This window comes from Silurus meridionalis, chromosome 1 (assembly GCF_014805685.1).
Source record: "Silurus meridionalis isolate SWU-2019-XX chromosome 1, ASM1480568v1, whole genome shotgun sequence".
Classification (NCBI taxonomy): domain Eukaryota; kingdom Metazoa; phylum Chordata; class Actinopteri; order Siluriformes; family Siluridae; genus Silurus; species Silurus meridionalis.
This window is the reverse complement of record NC_060884.1, coordinates 26,427,782-26,455,772: the sequence shown is the minus strand read 5'-3', so window position 1 is coordinate 26,455,772 and position 27,991 is coordinate 26,427,782. Positions and strand designations below refer to the sequence as shown.

The 27,991-nt window shown below is 39.5% G+C and overlaps 1 protein-coding gene across 6 annotated transcripts in view; it reads right to left on the bottom strand.

Annotated features, from left to right (window-relative positions):
* Nucleotides 1–15,623, bottom strand: part of kank4 (KN motif and ankyrin repeat domains 4) — a 52,547-nt gene extending 36,924 nt beyond the window's left edge. For all 6 annotated transcript variants that reach the window (XM_046847808.1, XM_046847844.1, XM_046847773.1 and 3 more), the window contains exon 1: nt 15,413–15,623. The gene's annotated coding sequence lies outside the window, so the exon portion shown is untranslated. The remainder of the gene's footprint in view (nt 1–15,412) is intronic.
* Between the last annotated feature and the right edge of the window lie 12,368 nt (nt 15,624–27,991).

Sequence of the window (27,991 nt, the reverse complement as noted above, 5' to 3'; positions counted from 1 at the left end):
GAAAAGGACACACGGGTTCATTCTTTTTGCAGATAAATTGCAGCTGGGACATTTAGAAAGAATTAAGACTGACAAATAATATTCTGACTTCAGCATAACAAATGTATCTAACGCAGATGTAGGGAAACGCATCCCTGTTTAACTTTGGTTGGAAATTATGCGACAGAATACAGAATATATACAACTATGTATATTCTAAGTAAAAACATTCTTCAAAATATGAGATTCGTTTTGACAATTCCAGATACCAATGTTTGAACTGTTTGTATGTCAGGAAGGAAAGGGATGTATTAAAACTGTTGTGTTTCAAACTCTAAATGTCCAAATAAATGTCTAAAAATCCAATCAGCATGTAAAATGATGATGTGGTGCTTTGATATGTTTTAGAAGAATGTTAAATCTGGAGTGTAAAGATAATTTTACCTAGCTAACTTTCATTTAGCAGTTTTTAAATGACATAATATTGTAGTTTAAACACTAATAATAAGCAACTCCTCCATATGGCAATAAACCTGAGATACCAGTGATTCTGGCCCTGTCTGCTCTCCAGGTCGGGCTTATCCATCCTGAGGTCCTGACCACCCCTCTAAAACCGACTAGAATTTCATTCAGTTTGGGTATTTATATTCTGATTGATGTGTTTATATGAAGCATTTTCATTCGTATAGGACTTTTAAACTGATGCACCTAGTGTAGGCACTTTTATCTATGTTTTTTCATACAGTTTCTGGGTTGATATATATATATATATATATATATATATATATATATATATATATATATATATATATATATATATATATATACACACACACTTCTCTTATAAACTGTTTTCATTTTGTCAGGAATCCGTAATTGGGAAATATGCAGATGCAGATGGATTATTAATAAAAGAACAAACAAAGCAAAGTCACAAAACAGAATCAGAATCGGAAACAGATAGCAAGACAAGAAGTCAGTTTATGAATGAAACAAAATCAGATACATACAGTGTTTAGTAGCATAGCCCATATGGCAATAAACCTGAGATACCAGTGATTCTGACCCTGTCTGCCCTCCAGGCTGGGCTTATCTATCCTGAGGTCCTGATTGAAATTCTCATAATTTGGAAATCACTGCTGAGGATGGCCCCACATGGCATCTTAAAGATACATGAGTTCATTGTGAATGGTACCACTTAGAAACCATTAAAATGGCTTTAGGCTACAATTGATATAAATGGCTTTGCTTTGATGGTTCTCTGCTACAATTGCTATGGCTACTGTAAGGAGGTTTGCACTCAAGTTTCCATCAGTGAGTTCATAACAGTTCATTACTTCAACAAAATAGACTTTATATTAAAGCTATAATTAATTTCCTGTTTGTACAGCTGTGATTTTTGACCATATACAGTAGTACACAATAATAGAAGGGAATTATTTATAATTGCATAACCATTAGTCTGATGAGGGTGGGTTTCCTTTTAAGCCTGATTTCTTTCAAGGTTCATATCATTTCAGGGAGTTTTTCCCATGCCACTCTTGCTTCTAGACATGTGACAGGGCAATGTGATTTGTTAGGGCAGATGGGTAGATTAGTTCTTCACCATGACACACTTCTTTATATAAGCACTAGAAGCTTTAGTAAATTAGGTGATCTGCAATGAGACATGTTTTTTAAGTCCAGGTTGTATATGTACAATTTTTTTTAAACATTTATTTTCTAACTCTGGGCTCTGCCCATATTTCCTGGCTCTCTCTTATCACTGCTTCTTTCTTAAGTGCATTTTTGGCATTGGATTCTTCTTTATCTGTTTTATTATTGCTATAATTTGCTTGCCTTGCATTCCCCCACTTTGCCACAAATTTGTATGGATGAGTTGACAGCTTCAAGCTGCGCAGATGCTCCTACTAGAACCGAAAGGTGAAGTGAGGTCTCTTTTTTAATGACAAACAACAGTTGTAATCCCACTGGAAATGGAAAGTCTATGAGAAAGTAGGGCAAAGACCCCGGAAAGGAAAATTATTTCTTTCAAATTATTACTACTGTTACTAAACACATTCCTTTTACCTTTTCTACTATTATTATTAATAATATAACATAAAAAGTGGTTCTGTAGTGTTTGTTTTCAGACAATTGTGGTAAAAAAAAAGTGGTAATTCAGTGCTTCTGAAAGTATTGAATTTCTAAAAATCAGTGTCATGGTCCAAGAATGGATCTGAGCCTGTGCAGTTAATTTCTCATTTCCTTTGGGAATCATCTGAATGACACAATAACTTATATTCTTTCATTTTCTTTTTATATTATATGAGAAATACTGTGCAGAACAGTACAAAGGCTGCTAAGACATGTATTGAAACTGCTCTGAAAGTGCTGCCACCCTATTCATGAGTGTAATCACATAGGCTTATCCTCTTCCATTAGTTACTAATCAGTGTCCATGCTAAGCCCTTCTGCTGCAAACCGACAGCAGAAGTTCACTTCCAGCCTTGGGCACTGCCTGCTATGATGTTAATTTTAAATGAACAGGGTTTACAACTATCACATCACTCACGCCACAGATACAGCCTTCTCGCCAGAAGCCTCTCACTGTTCACAATGCTGCAGTGAGTCTAATGAGGCTAAATAGAGAGCATCTCTCTGGTGTTTTATATGCAAGTAAACCCAACATAATGACGTTTAATGACTGTTAAAACAGCTGTGGAATATTACTGTGACTTACAAGAGCTACAGTCGGGCTTACTCCGTGTGTTAACTAAGTGTGGAGTTCTATTGTTTTTGACTTACAATTTTTTTCAGTACAGATCAGTCAAATACCACGAATATCTGACAAAAGCAAGGTGATGAATAGATGATGAATAAATGATCCCCCAGAACTGGACAGATGATTGTATAGAAGAACTGAGTTCAATGACAAGACAAAGTAACACATTTTAACACGTTTCCTGTTTTTTCCACCCAAGCAGCACATCTGTAATTAAACTGGAAAAGCTTAAAAACCCTGGAAAAGCTTGCAGCATTTCTAAAAAACAAAGATTACACTAAAGCTGATATCCTTAAAACCTACCTCCTCCACTAATTCATGTCTAAACGTAGGGTTTGGAATGATGCCCCTTTAACTCATTAACAGACCCCAAAACCGAACACCATTTAGAAAAACAGAACAAGCAACAAATGACTATAAACTCTCAAACACATCAACAAACGCAAAACGGAAAACACAGGCTCTGATTGGGCATCATACTCTCTGCTGAGAAATTTTGAATTACCCACCTTATTTTAGGCAGCTTTCTCAGCATTCAAACTCATATTAATGTTACATTATCAGTGAGGTTCCTCTCTTTCCATTTTAAGTAATTGGTGCTTCTTATTTTACAATTGTCATGTTTCTGGTTGGTTAATGTGTTTTGAATTTACAAGATACTGTACTTTGATCTTCACCCCTAGTTCTACTGTGTAATCCCACAGTATGGGGCAAATAGAACATGGTTATGAGGCGATGCCACGGATTGAAAAGATACTTGCCAGCCACATCTCTCCCGGGAATCACCTCCTCCCTTAAGACCCCAACATTACCCACAAAGCCCCTACGCAATACATCAGCACTCGGGGTTAAAGCCTATGCTTGGTGGTGTTGCAGACATATCAGGCTGACCTGCTGCATGAGTTGGATGTGGGAGGTGCCCCGGGCAGCCATTTTGATGAGCTTCGCCCTACAGCAGATCTGATTCTCAGACCCACTAAAGAGACCGCTAGGGCCATTGGCCGGTCTATGGCTGCCCTGGTGTCCACAGAAAGGCACCTGTAGCTCTCTGTCATAGATGTCTGATAGAGACAAGGCCGTAATGCTGGATGCCCCGCTTACCCCTTCTGGCCTCTTCGGCAACTCCGTAAGATCGGTGGTCGAAAGGTTTCAGGAGAATAAGAAACAGGCACACCGGAGGTCGGTCTCGAGAGACTAAGGCACTTTCTGGCAGCTTGAAAAGCTCTTTCAGATGTGTCTCAGTAAGTTCTGCACACTGTAGAACGCTACTCGATTCAGTTCAGGTCTCCTCCGCCCCGTTTTCACGGGGTTGTTCCCACCCTGGTGGGAAGCCAGCAGGTTCTGGTCATGGAACAGGAAGTAAACACTCTACTAAGGAAGGAGGCCAACGAGGTGGTCCATCCATCAGAATGAGAGTCCGGGTTATACAGCCGGTACTTCATAGTTCCCAAAAAGGTTGGAAGGTTGCTTAGATCTACGTCAGCTGAACCGCTCTCTCATGAGATTCAGGTTCAAGATGCTGACCCTCAAGCAGGTCGTGCTTCAAATGAGATCCGAAGACTGGTTTGTCACAGTAGATCTAAAGGATGCATACTTTCATGTATACATCCTAACTTCTCAAAGGAAGTTCCTGAGGTTCGCTTTCGGGGCCGAAGCTTACCAATACCGGGTTCTTCCGTTTGGCCTTCCCCTTTCACCCCATACCTTCACAAAATGTGTGGAGGTTTTAGGGCATCCACATCCTCAACTACATCGACGATTGGTTGATCCTAACTCAATCAGAGCAAATGGCAGTCCAGCATCGAGATGTCGTTCTTGCCCACACGAAGGCGTTGGGGTTTCGGCTGAATGCTGGGAAGAGTGTGCTTTCTCTATTACAGAGAACCACCTATTTCGGGGTCACTGTCTCTCACTGTCAAGCAGTTCCAAAATTGCAAGTGCTTATGGCAGCTGCGTCTAGTGTGATTCCACTACAGTTCCTGCTGTTTCTGAGACCCCTTCAGTGGTGGCTAAGGACCCGTGGGTTCTCACCGAGGGGCAACCCCCTCTGCACCATCAAGGTCACACAGTGATGCCTACATGCCTTAGATGTTTGGAGAGATCCCCGGTTACTATCTCCTGGCCCTGTGCTGGGAGTCCCCGAGCGTTGCTCCTGTGGCCGGCAATCTCTCGGCAGAGACCCGATTTTAATGCGTTTTTTCCACGACACCCGGAGGCTGAGGCCCCCAGTATGACATAGAGTGCCTGGGTGGGATCTGGCCATCATTTTGGGGGCTCTCTCTGAGCCCCCCTTCGAGCCTCTAGCCAAGGCATCTTGGAGGCCCTTTCAATCAAGACAGCGTTCTTGTTGGCCATCTGCTCTATCAAGAGAGTAGGGGACCTGCAGGCCCTTTCTGTGGCCCCCTCCTTCCTAGAGTTTACCTCGGGTATGGCCACTGCCTTTCTGTACCCCCGTACAGGTTACATCCCCAGGGTGCCCTCGGTCGTCCCACGACCTGTAAGATTACAGGCATTCTATTCTCCTCCATTCCAGGCCCCAGACCAGGAGAAACTGAACCACGCACTGGACACCTAGTTCCACAGAACGGGTCTTTGGCGAAAGACCGATTAGCTGGTCATCTGCTATGGCCCTACCAAGAGACGCCTTCCTGCTAATAAGCATACTCTGAGCAGGTGGATTGTTGATGCTATCACATCATCTTGTGAGTCCTCTGGTCTCCCCGTTTCCTTCGGGGTCAGAGCTCACTCCACCCAGAGTGTGGCTGCCTCAAAATCTTGGTCCTTTGGTGATCCCCTCCAAGACATATGTAAAGCTGCGGGTTGGTCCACCACGCTGACCTTTGTGCAGTTCTATAACATAGACCGCAGAGCCACTCCTGGCCCCTCAGTCCTCCTCTAGCTGTGTTGACAGACACACACTAGGCAAGGACTGGTCAGTCTGGCATGATTGGACACTTGTTCCCAAAGCGTTTCGATGCAGCTCGAGTTTCTGAAAGGGAACGTCTCTAGGTTACGTATGTAACTCTAGTTCCCTGAAGGAACGAGACACTGTGTCTCTATGCCACACCTCCAGCATCCCTGCAGCGCTTTCTTTTCCCTTACAGAAGCTGCCACTGCCCTCACTCATATGCGTTTTATACTCCTGGTCGTGACGTCACCCCACCGGTGATGGCCAGCGTAAAATATTTGACTTATTACACACATTATTTAAGAGCGTGAATACTCGGGTGTGTTCCCAAAGCGTTTCGACGCAGCGTCTCATTCCCTCAGGGAACTAGGGTTACATACGTAACCTAGAAAAGTTCTTTATGGGGTTTAGGTCTGGTGAGTTTGCTGGCCAGTCAAGCACACCAACACCATGGCTCAGTGTGGGCAGGTGTCAAATCTTCCATAATGCTGGTCAGCAGAGGGAAGCATGAAGTGCTCTAAAACTTCCTGGTACGTGGCTGTGCTGACACCAGTAGATGACATGAATCCCCAAACCACCGACTGTGCAAACTTTACACTGGACCTCAAGCAACTTGGATTCTGTGCCTCTCCTCTCTTCTTCCAGACTCTGGGACCTTGATTTCCTAATGAAATGCAAAATTTTCTTTCCTTTCATCTAAAAAGACAACTTTGGCCCACTGAGCAACAGTCCAGGCCTTTTTGTCCTTTGTCCAGGTAAGACACCTCTGACGTTGTCTCTGGTTCAGGAGTGGCTTGACACAAGGAATGCGTCAGTTGTAGCCCATGGATATGTCTGTGTGTGGAGGCTGTTGAAGCACTGACTACACCTGCAGTCCACACTTTGTGAAGCTCCCCAAATTCTTTAATGGGCTTCGTTTCACCATTTTCTATTACATTTTTTCCCTCCATTCTACTTTCTATTAATGTACTTGGATACAGCACTCTGTAAACAGCCAGATTCTTAAGCGATGACCTTTTGTGTCTTACCCTCCATGTGCAGGGTGTCAATGATCATCTTCTGGACAACTGTCAAGTCAGCAGTCTTCCCCTCATGATTGTGTAGCCTGAACCAGACTGAGACACCATTTAAAGGCTCAGGAAACCTTTGCATATGTTTTAAGTTAATTAGCTGATTAGAGTGTGACACCACGAGTCTCCAATAATGAATTTTTTCTGAGATACTGAATTTTGTGTTTTCATTAGCTGTAAGCCATAATCATCAACATTAAAAGAAATAAACACTTGAAATGTATGTCTGTGTGTGTGATGAATCTGTATAATATACGAGTTTCACTGTTTGTATTGAATTGCTAAAATAACTAACATTTTTAATGATATGCTAATTTATTGAGATGAACCTGTAATACATGGACAAATGGAATGGGACACCTGCCTTTTCCAGCTATATGTGTTTTTTCTCAAACTGTTACCACAGAGGTGAAGGCACAAAATTGTACAGGATGTCTTTGGATGCGGATTTTCCATTCAATTGAACAAAAAGACCCAAATCTATTCCAGCATGACAATGATGCTGTGCACAAAGCCAGCTCCATGAACATATGGTTAACATGGGTTAGAGTGGAAGACCTTGTTAAACATCATTGGGATGAACTGGAATGCTGACTGCACCCCAGGCCACCTTACCCTACATCAGTCCCTGACTCTCCTAATGCCCTGGTGTCTAAATAAGCACAAGTCTCATAACACACTTCAGAATCTAGTGGGCCATCTTCCCAGCAGTGTGGATGTTATTATAACAGCGAATGGAGACTAAATGTGGAATAGGATGTAAAAAATAAATTAAAAATGTAATCTTATGGTCAAGTGTCCACAATAATTTTAGTCCATATAGTGTATATTACATCAAAAAATCACTACATAAATTATCAAACAAAAAATTAAATATTTGATTATTTTGACATGCTAGCCCAAGTTTCAGCATATGACAAGGTAGAGTTCAGTTTCTCAGTTTATCTATTACATTTTTCCTCCATTCTACTTTCTATTAATGTACTTGGATACAGCACTCTGTAAACAGCCAGATTCTTAAGCGATGACCTTTTGTGTCTTACCCTCCATGTGCAGGGTGTCAATGATCATCTTCTGGACAACTGTCAAGTCAGCAGTCTTCCCCTCATGATTGTGTAGCCTGAACCAGACTGAGACACCATTTAAAGGCTCAGGAAACCTTTGCATATGTTTTAAGTTAATTAGCTGATTAGAGTGTGACACCACGAGTCTCCAATAATGAATTTTTTCTGAGATACTGAATTTTGTGTTTTCATTAGCTGTAAGCCATAATCATCAACATTAAAAGAAATAAACACTTGAAATGTATGTCTGTGTGTGTGATGAATCTGTATAATATACGAGTTTCACTGTTTGTATTGAATTGCTAAAATAACTAACATTTTTAATGATATGCTAATTTATTGAGATGAACCTGTAATACATGGACAAATGGAATGGGACACCTGCCTTTTCCAGCTATATGTGTTTTTTCTCAAACTGTTACCACAGAGGTGAAGGCACAAAATTGTACAGGATGTCTTTGGATGCGGATTTTCCATTCAATTGAACAAAAAGACCCAAATCTATTCCAGCATGACAATGATGCTGTGCACAAAGCCAGCTCCATGAACATATGGTTAACATGGGTTAGAGTGGAAGACCTTGTTAAACATCATTGGGATGAACTGGAATGCTGACTGCACCCCAGGCCACCTTACCCTACATCAGTCCCTGACTCTCCTAATGCCCTGGTGTCTAAATAAGCACAAGTCTCATAACACACTTCAGAATCTAGTGGGCCATCTTCCCAGCAGTGTGGATGTTATTATAACAGCGAATGGAGACTAAATGTGGAATAGGATGTAAAAAATAAATTAAAAATGTAATCTTATGGTCAAGTGTCCACAATAATTTTAGTCCATATAGTGTATATTACATCAAAAAATCACTACATAAATTATCAAACAAAAAATTAAATATTTGATTATTTTGACATGCTAGCCCAAGTTTCAGCATATGACAAGGTAGAGTTCAGTTTCTCAGTTTATTTATAACACTTTTCATAAATGATAATTGTTAGTACTTTAAGATCCTAATATGTCTTAAGGCCAGCAGAATGTTTTCCAATATGGCCACATTTTATGATAGTCTAATGGTTCCATTAATGAAACACATTAATCTGCTATTATGTTTGCTAAAAAGAGAAGAGAAAAAACTTACATGCTACTAAAATGTAAACTGTATCAAACATTAAGACAGTTACCATGATAATGAAAATAGCATGTTTTTTAATCGTAACTTTTGGACACCAGTATTATCTGTTGCTGTGGTAGAAAATAAATTTCATGCAATGACAATGAACAGATTGGCATCTGGCATATAGGATGTGTGAACTTGAGCACAAATTAGCATGGGACAAGCTGTTATGGCATCAAATATAAGGAACATTTTGTTCTGTATTTTCTTATGACATGTATGACATTATTAAGACTGGGGTGCTATTAGATTTATAAAAAAAATTAGATGTTAAATTTTTAAATCTGATTACTCAGCTGTTTGTGGGCTATAAGGCAAATCACTGATTTTAAATTGATGTACACATTCTAATAGGTAAATATATGTTTTATATTGACATACAAACACAGGACTAGTTTACTAGTATTGACAAGTCCTTGTTATTTCCTACAAAATCAGGACATTGTTGGGTACAACTATTCTAAAAAGCAAACACTCTCCACCACATGCACTGGTGACATACTGATATATCAGTCGATCTGCTGATACGCTCTACAGCTTATCTACATTCTTTTACCTCACACAAGCTGAAACTCCCATTCTCAAATCCCCTTCTACGTTGCTGTCTTGGCATCATTCCGATTAGTCATTAGTTAACATTGTGGACAGAAATATATGGCATCTATACTTGTCAGAAATGCAGATGTAAGGTTTCCTGGGTGAAGTATAACATAAAACATAAGCAAACCTTCTAAACATAACAAAGCCGAATGTGTGATATATCTGGTTAAATAAAAAATACATATAACTAAGAAAACCTCAATCTCTATTGGCTACTGAATATAAAATATATCTGAATAAAAACTGTATGAATTGTATATAGCATGGGGAAAAAAGACATGCTTTAGCAACAATATTAGTAGCAGTTAAATTGCACTGCTGTGTTCAGTCTATGCCAGTCTTTCTTCCATTTCAGGAATGTCTGAAACAGTGGTGGAACAGATATGATCCTGTTTGGCTAGAGTTCGGTAAAGCTCTGTCATGCACACATGATCCTAATCACATTAAATTGCACTGGATTCACCTAGTGTACAATGTAAACTGCATTTAACCTTTTGAATATTGTGAAAGTCTTCCAATTTGACATGACAGATGAAAACAGTGAAGGATAAAATCTCATTGGCTCAGACTTACCAATACTCAATACATTGGATAATTGTTTATGGCAAACCTTATCTAAAAGATCTCTGAGTGATTCTCCAAAAAAACATTGGAACTACAAACTCCAACACTTCACCTTAACCTAAAATCATTTTTTTAAACAAGATGAAGGTGAAAATCATGAAACTGTATTGTTTATCCATGTGCTTCCTCAGCTGTATTGTTAATGCTTAATGCTCATAAGTAAAACAAATCTACTGGGAGGTGTAACAGTGATGTCATCTATTGTTCTTGTATTTGTATCCTGAGAAATGTCCTTCACAAAGAAACAGGACACTGATGATAACCCCTACAGATGATCACATGTGACATTCAAGAGCCTCACATTCCCTTCTGCAACAGAAAGCCTCCTCAGTCACTGAGTGCCTTAACACCCACTAGAGTGGCACCAGTGCAAGCTTCAACCCTATTGCGATTCCAGTTTGAGAAAACATAAACACTCTTTGTGCACATATGAGAATTCCCAGTGCAATCAAGAATAGTTTTTCACTGTGTTCCACAATTGCACTGAAGGGCCACCATGAAGCTTTGCAGTACAGTAGCATTGTTCATTGCCCTTTGCTACGCTAACAATGAGACTCACACATATGACTCCTCAGTGGGACACAACCGCATCCTGTATTTCCTATCACACATGTGCAGTGTTTTTTTTTAGCAGACATAGTGAAAACGCCTATTATGTAACATCTTATTTGAAATGTACCTATATTGGGCTTTTCACTCAATCACAGCAGTGAGAAATACACTATTAAGGTTGCAAGTGTTTATCATTTCTTAGACTATTCCAATTGCTTTTGTATTACATTTTTCATTATTACAACATTGAAATATGGAGAATTTTTTTCTTTTAAACTAACATCAAAACCTGACTATCATCAGCAGTGTTAATGCACTATAAACAACCCCCTAGGATGACAGAGTAGAGGACTCTCCACTCAAGTTCTCAATGGAATGATGAAAATACAGCACCAACTACCAAATCAGCACTCAATCTTTACATATAATACTGTATATATGATATATATTTAATGTAAATTAATTCAAGGAATATAATTTTCCTAAAAAATATTAAGAATAATTTATAATAGTTGTCGATTTTAAATAATTGAAGCTGTAGAGGTATACCATAGTGGTGATACACATAGCAAAATAGATGAAAATCCTTCTCAAGACTATATAAGACTTATAAATATAGATGAAGCTATATTGAAATGATGTTTCATAATCACATTTAATGCAACTAGACCACAGCTGCAATCATCTAATTTCATATCCTCCCACATACACTTCCCAAAAGGTAAGATTATCTCTCAAAGCTTCATGAATATGCTGACAAATTAATAACTCACAAGATAAAGATAGAAAATAACAGGTCCAACAGTCTAAAACATTGACTCATGAGTCTTATAATAAAGCTAACAATAAGCAAACAGCATGTCTCAGCTGTTATGAAAGCTTAGGTTCTCCTCAAACTAAGTGCTAGCACCACTGCAATATTCTAATTAAAACATCCCCACAGGAAATCATTATGTTTGTAAGACAACCTTAGGTTTAAAAACACTGCAAGCATGGAAGAATTAATAGCAAAAAATGAAAGCATATACATCCTTTAAATTAATTCCACGTCATAGTTGAATCATTGAAATCTGATTGGTTATAATGTGTTGAATGATGAATCATTCGAATCATAAACATATTCAAATGTATCATTGTGGATATGGTGAAGTTTTCAGGAGAAGATGTTTATTCGGCTTTTTTAGAAAGAGTCTCCAGTGTGGGCACTTTGCAACTTTTTCATCAATGGAAAGTCTTCAGGATATTTTCACTTTGTAACATGACACGCTGTTGTTTTGCCTCATTGACAAGAGTGTGAAAACAGGCAAGCTTCTGAAGAATCAACACTTTATGGCTATTATAACATGAAAGACTGACTTTTCACACCTTTAAAACTGTACTCTACTGTGGAACCAGGTACTCTATTTAGCATTGAGTTACATTACATCAGCTGATTAATTATTCTCCTATAACAGATCTACCATCTCTACTCCCTGCCAACCGCCATTCCATACTTGCTCATTTGAGTGTCTGAAACCAGTCACAGCTCATCCTTAATAGTGAGAATGCATCTAATTAGTACTATAGACCAACACATTTACATTTGACTCATTTCTGACACAACGTTAGAGTTTACATTGGTTACATTTGGGCCATTTCTGGCCCTGATTGCAAATGCCATGATATACCTAAATATACATTTAGACCACAAATCAGTTTTTCAATAACTGACATACATAAACTCAAACAACTGACACAGAGATAAGGTTTAGATCTGAACAAATTATACATAAGTATGAGCTTCAAACATCTGGGAATGTAGTCAGTCATTGCAGTGTATGGGCTAAAGAGTGGTTGGAGTGTGTGCCATCTGCTGTCGAATGTAAAGGATGGTGGCGTCTCTGGTTATGTAACATACGGGTGTGCTCTAGATTCTGCCTGGAAACATAGTAATTGAGCACATGGTGCGCAGCTGCATCACCAAACGTTCAGAGGGGACAATTATTTGCAAAAACACCATCTAATGTAAAGGACCTATAAATAAAATGCTGCCAGATTACCACTGTGATCTTACCAGTGATTAATATCATTTTAGGCATAATTGTGCAGTAAAGGAAGGTTCAAAACAACCTACAAGAACACCTTAATTTCCAATTTCTAGTCTGGTTATTCTGTTTTGAGGAGTACTCAGTCAGCATATCTGAAGCTTCATACATATCATACACGAATGCATTGTACCCCCATCTCTAATACTAATATAAATCAATGTTAACTAACACAATAAAAGCACACTCACTAACTGTACAGCTATAGGTGTACCCGATCATATGCTTAATATGCTCAGGACAATAATGTTTAAAAGTTCTCAGTAGACTGCACAGAGAAGTCAGTCATCACGCTGTTTTATCCATCAGAACCTCTTAGAGGCCCCTTCCAACACATGCCTTACCACTAAACACCCCTACAGGTCAAGAATACAACACTTCCTTATGGAAATTAACTTAAATATTCCACCAAATGTTTCACACACTAGAAACAGTCCAGAGAATTTCTCTGTAGCTGACAAGTCACATTAGTTGTGTGTTCACAGATGTAAAAATTAAGCTTTCAAAGAAAAGAACATGATGCATAATATTGAGGAGGCTCAATAAAGTTTTGAGGAAGAGAGGTAGACAATCACTAAATTCCTAATTTGAATGATGAAAATACAGAACCAATCTCTAGGATTTTTTTAATATACGTATATAATGCAGCATGTATTTCAAATATTTAATGTAATATATGTATTAATAATATTTAATAATAGCTCAGAATCCTAAATAATTGCAGCCTCAGTTGTATATCATAGTGCTATAAAGAAAACATCATAAATAAAGATGGACGTAGTTTACTTTTCTTTATATCAAAAATGTTTTTATTTTTTATGGAGGGGCAACCAACAAATTTGTCCACGTCTGTATAGTCAGTATTCAGGCAGTTGTTGAATGTAATCTGAATGAGACAGATGTGCCAGAATATCTCTCATCCAAATTTCCAAATCGTGTATGCTTTGAGTTTTCTTGTTTTCATGCAGATGTGAAAAATGGATACAATGGATAAAATAGACACGTTTTACTATTTATGTGTCAAGCTGTTTCATTCCTAAGCAAATTGTGATTTGTTACCATTTACTCTATAACAGCTTTAAACAGTGGCTCTCTCTAGTTTCTATGTGGTTTTTTATATTACCAATTTGTGTGAGACATTTCATTTAAAATACTGACGATATATTACTTCAGAAATTCGACCTTGCTCCCACCTTGAACCTGTGTGAATCAATTCTGAAATCTAATCAGTTCATCTGCTGGTTATGATAATTCCATATAACACCTATAAACATTCAACTACTCATATTCGATGTATGGTGCTAAAGAGAATCTTAGATTAATGCACAGAGGGATAAACAACCTGAAAAAATCATCAAAATGACTACAAAGTCATTTGTCCTGTTTTCAACTAAGCAAAATTTTGACACTGCTTGACACTGAATGTTCATTCAACAAAAACTTAACTAGGTCGACGAAGAGACATTTTATATGCACTTATTATCAGGCAATTATTTATTTGGAGCATCTTCTATACAAGTACCTCTAAATGAGCTGTTACTATAGAAACCTGCATTTTGAATTACAGCCAGCATTACTTTCAGGCAACACCTTCTGGCCAATCAGAGTCGAGAATTCAGCAACACTTTGGAATTTTTTCATGTTACAATGTAAATCACATCTCAAGAAAAAAATATTTGGGAGACTGAAATACAGTACTAAAATAATTGACCTTAGACTTCTGTTGGAACTCTAAATCATGTCAGTGAAGCTTAGGTTGAAATGAATGTAATTTTATGATAATTTCACCTATATCACTTATGCATTAGATAGAGATTGGTTGAAAACTGTTGGAATCTTCCTTTAAGATTTCCAATGTGGTTACTCTGCATTGTATATGTACAATACCCTGAGTGTTATAAACATATTACACATTAAAAAAAACAAGCTCAAAAGCGAGCTCTTTATAATCTTAGGTCGAAACCAAACAGCTAACGTGCTTGCTCTTCGATAAGATGCCATGAATGAAGCAGCTAAAAGACTCCCACAGGACCTCCTTTACAGTCCCCTCCCCTTGCCACAGGAGAGCCGTGCAATCTCAGCTCCCTCATATCCTCGGCGTAAAGCTCTGAATCCAACAGGACAAGCTCTCTGTCATTTTCTGGGCAGCAGTAAAGACTGTCATCTCTAGATGAAGCAATCCAGTATAATGAGAGCAGTGTTGCACTAAAACCTGATCAAAAGCACCGCTCTGGGCTCGGGTGACCCTTGGCTCAGGAACAGCCAGCTGGATGATATTACTGCAGCCCAGTGGAGTGAAGGGAGGGAGGTGGACGGGGCTTTTGACTAAAACATGTTAAAACAAAGCGATAAGATGGGATATAAGAGAGACATGTGAGATAAGGTAAAAGCTATGTCTTCAGTGATGGCTGTCTTATTGGCTCATCTCACAAGCTAACCTTACAGAGTCATGCTGGCACAAGAGGAGGGGAAAAAACAAAAACAAAAAAAACATTAGACAGACGAGGGGAAACGAAAAGGCGTTCATCAAAGGCAGCAAGATAACAGAACAGACAAATGATGGAGATGACAGAAAAGCAATGGCTTATCTCACCTTTCTTTCCTCTGTCTCTGAGGGATTCCTCCTGTCTCCACTGCAGAGGCTCAGATGGCTCTGAGAAGCAGCACCAGTCCCTCCTCTCTTTCCCTCGTGCATACACAGCATCCGGAGCTGCAGCACACTCACTATTGAGGACTACGAAGGGGGATGGCAGAAAGCTACCAAAACACAAGTGCTATACTGTGAAACTGAACACACCTCCTCCTCTAGTGCTCGCCCAATCGCAGCTTGAGGGTTCACTACACATACATATACATAGAAGAACACACATACACTCTTTCTCTCTCTCTCTCTCTCTCTCTCTCTCTCACACACACACACACACACACACACACAAACACACACAAACCACCACCCCAATTTCAGCACTTGCTTGTTTAAAAATTTACTCATACACACATACACACGCAGAAGAGAAGAGAAAAACACCAAGGAATGAAAACGTATGGTTATTTTTCAATGCACATGTAAAATTAGCAAAACAATAAATATGTATACCATGGAATATAGATAGAATAAAGCCATGGACTCATCTGTGATCATTCAGAAACATAGACACCTCTTTACATCAAAGAAATATGCTTTTATTAAAAACAAGATGCTAGCAATGATTGAAAAAACAGCATGCCTCTAGAAGGGGGAAGAAAAACATTCCAGGAGGACATGCCAGCCATTCAGGCAGCATGTTGTATTCTCTTGAAAGATTGTTTAGCCTCCTGCATAGCATGCAGCAAGATGCAGTGTTCAGCTTAATTAAAATAAGGCACAGGGGAAGAGGAAGGTGTGTGTGTGTGTGTGTCTCTCTCTCTCTCTCTCTCTCTCTCTCTCTCTCTCTCTCTCTTTTCCACATCAGTTTGCACACTACAGCATGTACTCCAGTATTGTCTAGTAACGCGCATGCGCACAAGCCTGCCCACGCCCCAGTGTTATTTTGCTCCTATTAGCCAATATAACGATTATGGGAAAGAATACAAAACACATGTTGGTAGTTAGAATTTTTTTCCAAAGCTACATTTAGAAATCGTACAATGTGCAAATATTCAATTGGCATTTAATATTCTAATTTAAAAAAAATGATGCACAATTGGGTCGCATTATTATTATTATTATTATTATTATTATTATTATTATTATTATTAATTTATTTTTTTGGTCATTATAGTTATTTCTATTATTTTATTTTTATAAAAGGCTTTTTTAAATGCAACGCAAAGCAAATGTGCTCAAATATCTGGCTGTTTTCATGCAACTCCAGTGAGCTCCTGAATATTACTATGCGGATGTTGATGCCCTCTGCTGGTCAAGAGCAGAATTTTCATCTATATTATTGTTTCTTATTGTTTTTTGTTAGCTACTTTATTTATTTTTCTTACATGCATCGTACTTGTGTTAAATAATTTAGTCACCAGAGTGTTTCTTATTTGTTACTTGACTCACAGTTACTAACCCAGCCATTAGAGTTGCCAGTGCTCTCTTAGTTCCGGTCCCAATCCTGGACAAATATGCAGATCACAAAACAAAATTTCATAGTGGATCGGTTGAGGCCCGGGTTACCAACGACTGCCACAGGTATTGTCAGCCAACAGGGTACCGGTGGAAATTAGGCTACTGTTGGCTGAAGGAGAAGAAGGAGAGGAGGAAGACTATGACTGGTAAAGGGAGAGAGATAGTTGACATAATGGAGCAGAGAAAGGTAGATATGTTGTTTGTTCAAGAGACCAAATGGAAAGGGAGTGAGGCCAGGAACATTGGAGGTGGGTTTAAACTGTTCTATCATGGTGTGGATGGAAAGAGAAATGGTCTAGGGGTGATCCTGAAGGAAGAGTACAGTAAGAGTGTAGTGAAGGTGAAGAGAGTTTCTAATTCTGTTTCTGTTAAAGTTGAAGGGGTAATGATAAATGTCATCAGTGCTTATAGTCCAGATTGTTTAACAAGATTCTGGAAGGTGAGAGGATGCCTGAGGAATGGAGAAGGTACCCATTTTTAAGAATAAGACAGATGTGCAGACCTGCAGTTACTACACGGGAATAAAGTTGATCAGTTATGAAAAAGAGCAGTGGAAGCGAGGCTGAGAGACGAGGTGACCATCTGTGAGCAACAGTATGGTTCCATGCCAAGAAAGAGCACAACATTTTCTTTAAAAATGTTGATTGAGAAGTATAGAGAAGGTCAGAAGGAGTTGCATTGTGTGTTTGTGGATTTAGAGAAAGCGTACAACAGGGTGCCGAGAGAGGAGTTGTGGTATTGTATGAGGAAGTCAGGTGTGTCAGAGAAGTATGTGAGGGTGGTGCAGGACATGTATGAGGACAGTGTGACAGCAGTGAAGTGTGCAGTAGGAACGACAGACTAGTTTATGGTGGAGGTTGGACTGCATCAAGGATTGGCTCTAAGCCCGTTCCTGTTTGCAGTGGTGATGGACAGGTTGACGGACGAGGTCAGACTGGAGTCTCTGTGGTCTATGATGTTTGCGAATGATATTTGTGGCGAGAGTAAGCAGCAGGTTGAGAAGAGCCTGGGGAGGAGGAGGTACACGCTGGAGAGAAGGGGAATGAAAGCCAGTAGGAGTGAGACAGAGTACATGTGTGTGAATGACCGGGAAGTGGTGCGGTTGCAGTGGTGCGGTTGCAGTGTGGAGGAGTTGAAGGTGGAGGAGTTCAGGTACCTGGGATCAACAGTGCAAAGAAATGGAGAGTGTGTTACTCTGTTTACATGCTGTCTTTTGCACCTCTAGACTGCTGCTGTTTTTTTGCACTGCATTGTGTCTGTTTATATGCCAGTTATAGTTTTTACAGTTCTCCTCACACAGTACTGTAAAATCAAAGTATACAGTAGGTTTACTGGTCTCTGGTTTTGTGTCTTGTCTTGTGTTGTCGGTCTGCACTGTCTGTCTGTACTGTTTTTCGTCTGCACTGTTTGCACTAGGTTGCACTTAATGCACTTTACGCAGCTTGTGTTGTGTTGTAGCTCTATGTTGTTTAGTGTAGCACCAGGGTTCTGGAGGAATGTAATATTCCAAGATACTAAATTTTGGGTTTTCAATAGCTGTAAGCTTAATCATCGAAATTAAAAGAAAAAAACACTTGAAATATATTTCGGTCTGTGTGTGATGAATCTATATAATATACAAGTTTCACTTTTTGTAATAAATTACTAACATAAATAATTTTTATCAGAATCAAATATTCTAATTTATAAAGTGTTTGCCCCCTTCCTGATTTCTTATTGCAGTTTTTAAATGAAGGCTTTTATTATTGAGGTGAAACAAATCTAAAACTACATGGCCCTGTGTGAAAAAGTGTTTGCCTCTAATCCTAATAACTGCTTGGTCCACCCTCAGCAGCAACAACTGCAATCGAACGTTTGCGATAACTTGCAGTGAGTCTGTTACAGCACTGTGAAGGAATTTTGGTCACTCATCTATGCAGAATTGTAATTCAGCCAGATTGGAGGGTTTTCAAACATGAACCACCTTTTAAAGGTCATCCCACAGCATCTCAATAGGATTCAGGTCAGGACTTTGACTAGGCCACTTCAAAGTCTTAATTTTGTTTTCCTTTAGCCATTCAGAGGTGGACTTGCTTGTGTTTTGGATTATTATCCTGCTGCAGAACCCAAGTTCGCTTCAGCTTGAGGTCATGAACAGATGGCCAGACATTCTCCTTCAGGATTTTTTTTGTAAATAGCAGACTTAATGGTTCCATTTATCACAGCAAGTCATCCAGGCCCTAAAGCAGCAAAACAGCCCCAGACCATCACACTATCACCACCATCTTTTACTGTTGGTTTGATGTTCTTTTTCTAAAATGCAGAGTTACTTTTACGCCAGATGTAATGGGACACACCTTCAAATAAAAAAGAGTACTTTCCCAAAGGTTTTGGGGATCATCAAGATCTTCTTCTTCTTCTTCTTCTTCTTTCGGCTGCTCCCAACAGGAAAGGAATAATGGTTCTCACTGTGGTTCGTTGGAGTCCCAAAGCTTTAAAAATGCTTTATATCCTTTTACAGACTGATAGATCTTAATTACTTTCTTTCTCATTTGTTTTTGAATTTCTTTGGCTCTCGGCATGATGTCTAGCTTTTGAAGATCTTTTGGTCGACTTCACTTTGTCAGGCAGGTCCTATTTAAGAGATTTCTTGATTGGTGAACAGGTGTGGCAGTAATCAGACCTGGGTGTGGCTAGAGAAATGAAACTCAGGTGTAATAAACCACCGTTTTAACAAGGGGGCAAACACTTTTTCACACAGGGCCATGTAGTTTTGGATTTTTTTTTAGTTTTGGACAAGTGACTGTCTACAGCCAAGGCCAGGGAGCAGCAGACAGACAGGCTAAACCGACCGTCTGCTAGCTGCACAGAGTCGTCACTCAGGATCCACCAAATTGAGACTGTGTCTATCCCCCAAGCAAAACCAAAATATAGGAATTATCAGAAAGTCTGTTTTAGTAACCTGATTAACATTAACTTAAATAGGACTGAACGCACAGCCAGCACCTCTGATCTAAATATAGGATTGCTGAATATTAGATCTCTAACGTCAAAAGCGCTAATTATAAACGAAATTATTACCGACCAGGAGTTTAATATAATGTGTTTGACAGAAACATGGATTAAACTGAATGAATATGTAGCATTAAATGAGGCGAGTCCTCCTGGGTATAGTTACATACACCAACCCCGTTTAAATGGCAGAGGAGGTGGAGTCGCAGCTATCTATAATAATAATCTAAACGTCACACAAAAGACTAAACACAAATGTAAAACATTTGAAGTTCTTTACACCAACATAAAATATTCAGTGTCCGAAAGCAGGTCCAGTCAGTCAATTCCACTAATTATTATTTATAGACCCCCAGGGCCCTACTCTAACACTATTTTCTAATAGAATTAGCAGATTTCATCACAAATTTAGCTACTTCTTTAGACAAAGCATTAATTATTGGTGACTTTAATATTCATTTTGATAATCCGGAAGACTCCTTAAGAGCAGCAGTTGTGTCCATTCTAGAGTCAGTTGGAATTAATCAGAATGTTATAGGACCCACTCATAGTGGTGGACACACTCTCGATTTGTTGTTAACATTTGGATTAAAAAAAAAAAAACTTAGTCATAATTCCACAGTCTGAAGCTATTTCAGACCATTATCTTATCTCTTTTAAAATCTGCCTGTCATTGCATTTCTACCTCACCACGTTACCGTGTTAAACGTACTTTCACGTCAGATACAGCAGCTCGTTTTATCAATAATCTTCCAGAAATTACGATATTAGATAGATCTCCGTCTGACCCCGCAGAGCTCGACTGGGCCACTGAAGATCTAGATGATGTAGCTCCCCTTAAGACCAAAATGATCAGGGAGAAAAAATTAGCACAGTGGTATAATGATCATACACGCACCTTAAAACAGACCACTCGAAAATTAGAACGTAAATGGTGTCAAACAAAATTAACAGTATTTCAAATAGCATGGAAGTAGAGCCTCTAAAATTATAGAAAATCTCTTAGTGCTGCTAGATCAGCATATTTCTCCACCCTCAAAGAAAATAACAAGCATAATCCTAGATTTTTATTCAGCACGGTAGCAAAATTTACAGGAAAATAAAGCACTGCGCTAACATGCACACCATCATTAGGTAGTAATGATTTCATGAACTTTTTTAATAATAAAATTGAAAAAATCAGGCAAGAAATACAGACGGTTAATATAAATCCAAATTATTTTACAAGTAACCCTGTAGACAGCAGCGTAATTATAGCAGACAATCAACTGCAAAGCTTCACTCCTATTCATGAGAATGACTTAATTTCATTAAGTTCCTCATCAAAATCATCAACCTGCATTCCCGATCCCTTGCCTACAAGTTTCTTTAAACAGATAACTCCAGAGGTAATTGAACCTGTTTTAAAAATAATAAACTCTTCCATTAGCACTGATTATGTACCAAAATCCTTCAAACTGGCAGTTATCCACCCCCTTATTAAGAAACCTGACCTTGACCCATGCCAGTTGTCCAACTACAGACCAATATCAAATCTCCCCTTTATATCCAAAATATTAAAAAAGGTTGTAGCACAGCAGTTATGCTCACACCTACTTATGGATAACATTTTTTAAATGTATCAGTCAGGATTTCGGCCTAATCATAGCACAGAGATGGCGCTAGTTAAGGTGGTAAATGACCTGTTATTGGCCTCTGATCAGGGTTTTGTCTCCTTACTTGTTTTGCTCGACCTTAGTGCAGCTTTTGACACCATTGATCACACTATACTACTTGATAGACTTGAGAACATTGTTGGAATAAAGGGAACAGCTCTCTCTTGGCTCAGGTCCTATTTGACTGATCGCTATCAGTTTGTTGATGTAAATGGTGAGTTCTCCACACTCTATGAGGTAAAGTTTGGTGTTCCTCAAGGATCTGTCTTAGGCCCTCTGCTTTTCTCTTTATATATGCTGCCTCTTGGTGATATTATTAGCTTCCATTGCTATGCTGATGACACACAGCTGTATATTTCAGCAAAGCCAGATGAGAGAGATCAGCTTAACAATGTTGAGAAGTGTGTAAAGGACATTAGACAGTGAATGCTTGATAACTTTCTTCTGCTCAACTCAGATAAGACGGAAGTACTTTTACTAGGACCACATGCAGCTAGAAGTAAACTTTCCAATTATGTAGCATCTCTGGATGATGTTTCTGTTTCAGCGTGTACGGCTGTCAAAGACCTTGGTGTGATTATTGACCCTAGTCTTTCCTTTGAGTCTCACGTGAATAATATCACCAGGATTGCCTTCTTTCACCTTAGAAATATTGCTAAAATTAGAAATATGATGTCGTTACAGGATGCAGAAAAACTGTCTGGGTGTGCAAATAAGTGCATAAATAAGCTTCAGTTAGTTCAGAATGCAGCAGCAAGGGTCCTCACTAGATCTAGGAAATATGACCACATCAGCCCTGTTTTAATCAGTCTACACTGGCTCCCAATCAAATCTCGCATTGATTATAAAATACTACTACTGACGTATAAAGCACTTAACGGTCTCGCACCGCTGTATCTGAGTGACCTTCTGTACCAGTATGATCCTCCACGCCTACTTAGATCAAAAGGTGCAGGCTATCTGTTGGTTCCTCAAATAATGAAGACTACAGCAGGGGGCAGATCTTTCTCCTATAAAGCCCCACAGTTATGGAACAGCCTTCCAACCAGTGTTCGGGACTCAGACACAGTCTCAGTGTTCAAGTCGAGGTTGAAAACGTATTTATTTAGTCAAGCCTTTGATCAGTAGATTTTTTTCTTAGGTAAAGGCTCAGATCTGGAGGGATCATGGATATAGAGTGTTTAAAGAACTGGGATATTTGTATGCTGTCGTCCCCTCACATTCACACGTTCACTCGGGTTTGTTGACGGTGGTGTGGTGGGTCGTCTCTTATCCCAGAGATCCCTTTTGTCTGTGTTACCTTCTGGTTCTCCCTTTTAGTTATGCTGCCATAGCGAGTCTTGCTGGAGTCCAAACTGCCTGCTACAACAGTCTGCTACACTGACTCAGGATACAGTTCGCTTCTGATCATCATCACTGAACCCCGCAACATTGTATATCTGCTTCAAATGGACATTCGGTGCAACCCAGATGAGGATGGGTTCCCTCTTGAGTCTGGTTCCTCTCAAGGTTTCTTCCTTATGCCATCTCGGGGAGTTTTTCCTCAAAAAACTCCGCAAACACTTGTTCACACCACTCTATGTATGTATGTATGTATATATTTATGTATGTATGTATGTATATATATGTACAGTGGTGTAAACAAGTGTTAATGGTAGTGAAAAATGTGCAGACACTGTTGTAAATGTACAACAAGTAGAAGGTTATAAGGCTATGGCATTGAAAGAAACATGCAAAAAGTTGAATAATCAAGTAAACTAAATATGTATATGTGAAATAGTGGGCAGGTTTTACAGTTTGAAAGGTGTATATATAGATACAGAATACAGGGTATACAGTATGTAAGATATACAGGGAGTGCAGAATTATTAGGCAAATGAGTATTTTGACCACATCATCCTCGTTATGCATGTTGTCTTACTCCAAGCTGTATAGGCTGGAAAGCCTACTACCAATTAAGCATATTAGGTGATGTGCATCTCTGTAATGAGAAGGGGTGTGGTCTAATGACATCAACACCCTATATCAGGTGTGCATAATTATTAGGCAACTTCCTTTCCTTTGGCAAAATGGGTCAAAAGAAGGACTTGACAGGCTCAGAAAAGTCAAAAATAGTGAGATATATTGCAGAGGGATGCAGCAGTCTTAAAATAGCCAAGCTTCTGAAGCGTGATCATCGAACAATCAAGCGTTTCATTCAAAATAGTCAACAGGGTCGCAAGAAGCGTGTGGAAAAACCAAGGCGCAAAATAACTGCCCGTGAACTGAGAAAAGTCAAGCGTGCAGCTGCCAAGATGCCACTTGCCACCAGTTTGGCCATATTTCAGAGCTGCAACATCACTGAGTGCCCAAAAGCACAAGGTGTGCAATACTCAGAGACATGGCCAAGGTAAGAAAGGCAGAAAGTCGACCACCACTGAACAAGACACACAAGCTGAAACGTCAAGACTGGGCCAAGAAATATCTCAAGACTGATTTTTCTAAGGTTTTATGGACTGATGAAATGAGAGTGAGTCTTGATGGGCCAGATGGATGGGCCCGTGGCTGGATTGGTAAAGGGCAGAGAGCTCCAGTCCGACTCAGACGCCAGCAAGGTGGAGGTGGAGTACTGGTTTGGGCTGGTATCATCAAAGATGAGCTTGTGGGGCCTTTTCGGGTTGAGGATGGAGTCAAGCTGAACTCCCAGTCCTACTGCCAGTTTCTGGAAGACACCTTCTTCAAGCAGTGGTACAGGAAGAAGTCTGCATCCTTCAAGAAAAACATGATTTTCATGCAGGACAATGCTCCATCACACACGTCCAAGTACTCCACAGCGTGGCTGGCAAGAAAGGGTATAAAGAAGAAAATCTAATGATATGGCCTCCTTGTTCACCTGATCTGAACCCCATTGAGAACCTGTGGTCCATCATCAAATGTGCGATTTACAAGGAGGAAAACAGTACACCTCTCTGAACAGTGTCTGGGAGGCTGTGGTTGCTGCTGCACGCAATGTTGATGGTGAACAGATCAAAACACTGACAGAATCCATGGACGGTGGTGTGGTGGGTCGTCTCTTATCCCAGAGATCCCTCATGTCTGTGTTACCTTCTGGTTCTCCCTTTTAGTTATGCTGCCATAGCGAGTCTTGCTGGAGTCCAAACTGCACAGTGACATTACTTTCATACAACAATATGGACACTTAATAATCCATATCCTTCTCTTCCTGTCACCCTCTCTCTCTCTCTCTCTCTCTCTCTCTCTCTCGGTCGAGTTAAACATGCTCCTGAGGCTCCAGTGACCACTGTTCCTGCCCCTCCTCCGTGGATCTTCCCACTTCGTCCAGGCCTGCCTCTGGATAGTGTTCTCTTCAACTGGAGGCCACTCTGTGCAGCTTGGGACGGTTTCTCATCAACGCCTTGGGTGGTTCCATGAAATTCCGGAGTAAGAATGGGCGCTTTGAGGATGGATTGGACTGTAGTTAATGTCAACAGTCTGCTACACTGACTCAGGATACAGTTCGCTTCTGATCATCATCACTGAACCCCGCAACATTGTATATCTGCTTCAAATGGACATTGGTGCAACCCAGATGAGGATGGGTTCCCTCTTGAGTCTGGTTCCTCTCAAGGTTTCTTCCTTATGCCATCTCGGGAGTTTTTCCTCCTATGTATGTATGTATGTATATATTTATGTATGTATGTATATATATGTACAGTGGTGTAAACAAGTGTTAATGGTAGTGAAAATGTGCAGACACTGTTGTAAATGTACAACAAGTAGAAGGTTATAAGGCTATGGCATTGAAAGAAACATGCAAAAGTTGAATAATCAAGTAAACTAAATATGTATATGTGAAATAGTGGGCAGGTTTTACAGTTTGAAAGGTGTATATATAGATACAGAATACAGGGTATACAGTATGTAAGATATACAGGGAGTGCAGAATTATTAGGCAAATGAGTATTTTGACCACATCATCCTCGTTATGCATGTTGTCTTACTCCAAGCTGTATAGGCTGGAAAGCCTACTACCAATTAAGCATATTAGGTGATGTGCATCTCTGTAATGAGAAGGGGTGTGGTCTAATGACATCAACACCCTATATCAGGTGTGCATAATTATTAGGCAACTTCCTTTCCTTTGGCAAAATGGGTCAAAAGAAGGACTTGACAGGCTCAGAAAAGTCAAAAATAGTGAGATATATTGCAGAGGGATGCAGCAGTCTTAAAATAGCCAAGCTTCTGAAGCGTGATCATCGAACAATCAAGCGTTTCATTCAAAATAGTCAACAGGGTCGCAAGAAGCGTGTGGAAAAACCAAGGCGCAAAATAACTGCCCGTGAACTGAGAAAAGTCAAGCGTGCAGCTGCCAAGATGCCACTTGCCACCAGTTTGGCCATATTTCAGAGCTGCAACATCACTGAGTGCCCAAAAGCACAAGGTGTGCAATACTCAGAGACATGGCCAAGGTAAGAAAGGCAGAAAGTCGACCACCACTGAACAAGACACACAAGCTGAAACGTCAAGACTGGGCCAAGAAATATCTCAAGACTGATTTTTCTAAGGTTTTATGGACTGATGAAATGAGAGTGAGTCTTGATGGGCCAGATGGATGGGCCCGTGGCTGGATTGGTAAAGGGCAGAGAGCTCCAGTCCGACTCAGACGCCAGCAAGGTGGAGGTGGAGTACTGGTTTGGGCTGGTATCATCAAAGATGAGCTTGTGGGGCCTTTTCGGGTTGAGGATGGAGTCAAGCTGAACTCCCAGTCCTACTGCCAGTTTCTGGAAGACACCTTCTTCAAGCAGTGGTACAGGAAGAAGTCTGCATCCTTCAAGAAAAACATGATTTTCATGCAGGACAATGCTCCATCACACACGTCCAAGTACTCCACAGCGTGGCTGGCAAGAAAGGGTATAAAGAAGAAAATCTAATGATATGGCCTCCTTGTTCACCTGATCTGAACCCCATTGAGAACCTGTGGTCCATCATCAAATGTGCGATTTACAAGGAGGAAAACAGTACACCTCTCTGAACAGTGTCTGGGAGGCTGTGGTTGCTGCTGCACGCAATGTTGATGGTGAACAGATCAAAACACTGACAGAATCCATGGATGGCAGGCTTTTGAGTGTCCTTGCAAAGAAAGGTGGCTATATTGGTCACTGATTTGTTTTTGTTTGGTTTTGAATGTCAGAAATGTATATTTGTGAATGTTGAGATGTTATATTGGTTTCACTGGTAAAAATAAATAATTGAAATGGGTATGAATTTGTTTTTGTTGTTGCCTAATAATTATGCACAGTAATAGTCACCTGCACACACAGATATCCCCCTAAAATAGCTAAAACTAAAAACTACTTCCAAAAATATTCAGCTTTGATATTAATGAGTTTTTTGTGTTCATTGAGAACATGGTTGTTGTTCAAATTAAATCCTCAAATAAAATTAATCCTCAAAAATACAACTTGCCTAATAATTCTGCACTCCCTGTATAGATACACACAGTGTTGTGCTAGTTACTAAAAAATAGTAACTAGTTACAGTTACTCGTTACTTCATTCAAAAACTCAGTTACTTTGTTGATTACTCACACCAAAAAGTAATGCGTTACTGTTAAAAGTAACTTTTTAAACGGAGACACGCCCACAGTGCGTCTTCTTCGTGTTTACAGTGGTTCCTCCACCAATCCTACAATGCGTCGCTGCTGTAAACAGGTTAGACTGTAGTCTACACTTCATCCCAAATTCATTCATTTAAAAAAGTAACGGGTAACGCACCATGCAGTAACGGTAACGGAGTTACTTTATTTTTAAAAGTAACGCGTTACAGTATTAGTTACTGTCAAAAGTTATGCATTACCGGTAACGCGTTACTGCCCAACACTGGATACACACATTATATATATATATATATATATATATATATATATATATATATATATATATATATATATATATATATTAGTGCAGATGTGTGTTAAGCACAATATGTGTAGAGAAAGAGACATATATATATATATATATAAACAAAGGCATATAGAAAGACATTTCTATATGCCTTATAGAAGAAACATTTTAAGAACAATTTTATTTAATCAACATGTGAGTAAGTCATAATATGTGTAGAAAAATATGGGCTCTATAAATTTACAATATATGATATGTACATAATATATGTCTACATTTCAGCTTATGAATGCTGGTTTTTGTTGTAAGTGCACATTTTGATGCCTTGATGAAAGGGGTACAGGGCTCACACATAAAGCACTGTGGATCACGGCCAACCATTTTCACCATCATGATGGATAATAGTGTTCCATCCAGAGCCGAACTGTTCCTATTCAGCTTTTCTACTACCAAAGATATAAAGCTGGAGAAAGTGGGAACAGGTGAGTTAAAAAGCAAAACAAGTTAATAAAAATATTTTTTCCCATGGTTTTTTTTCC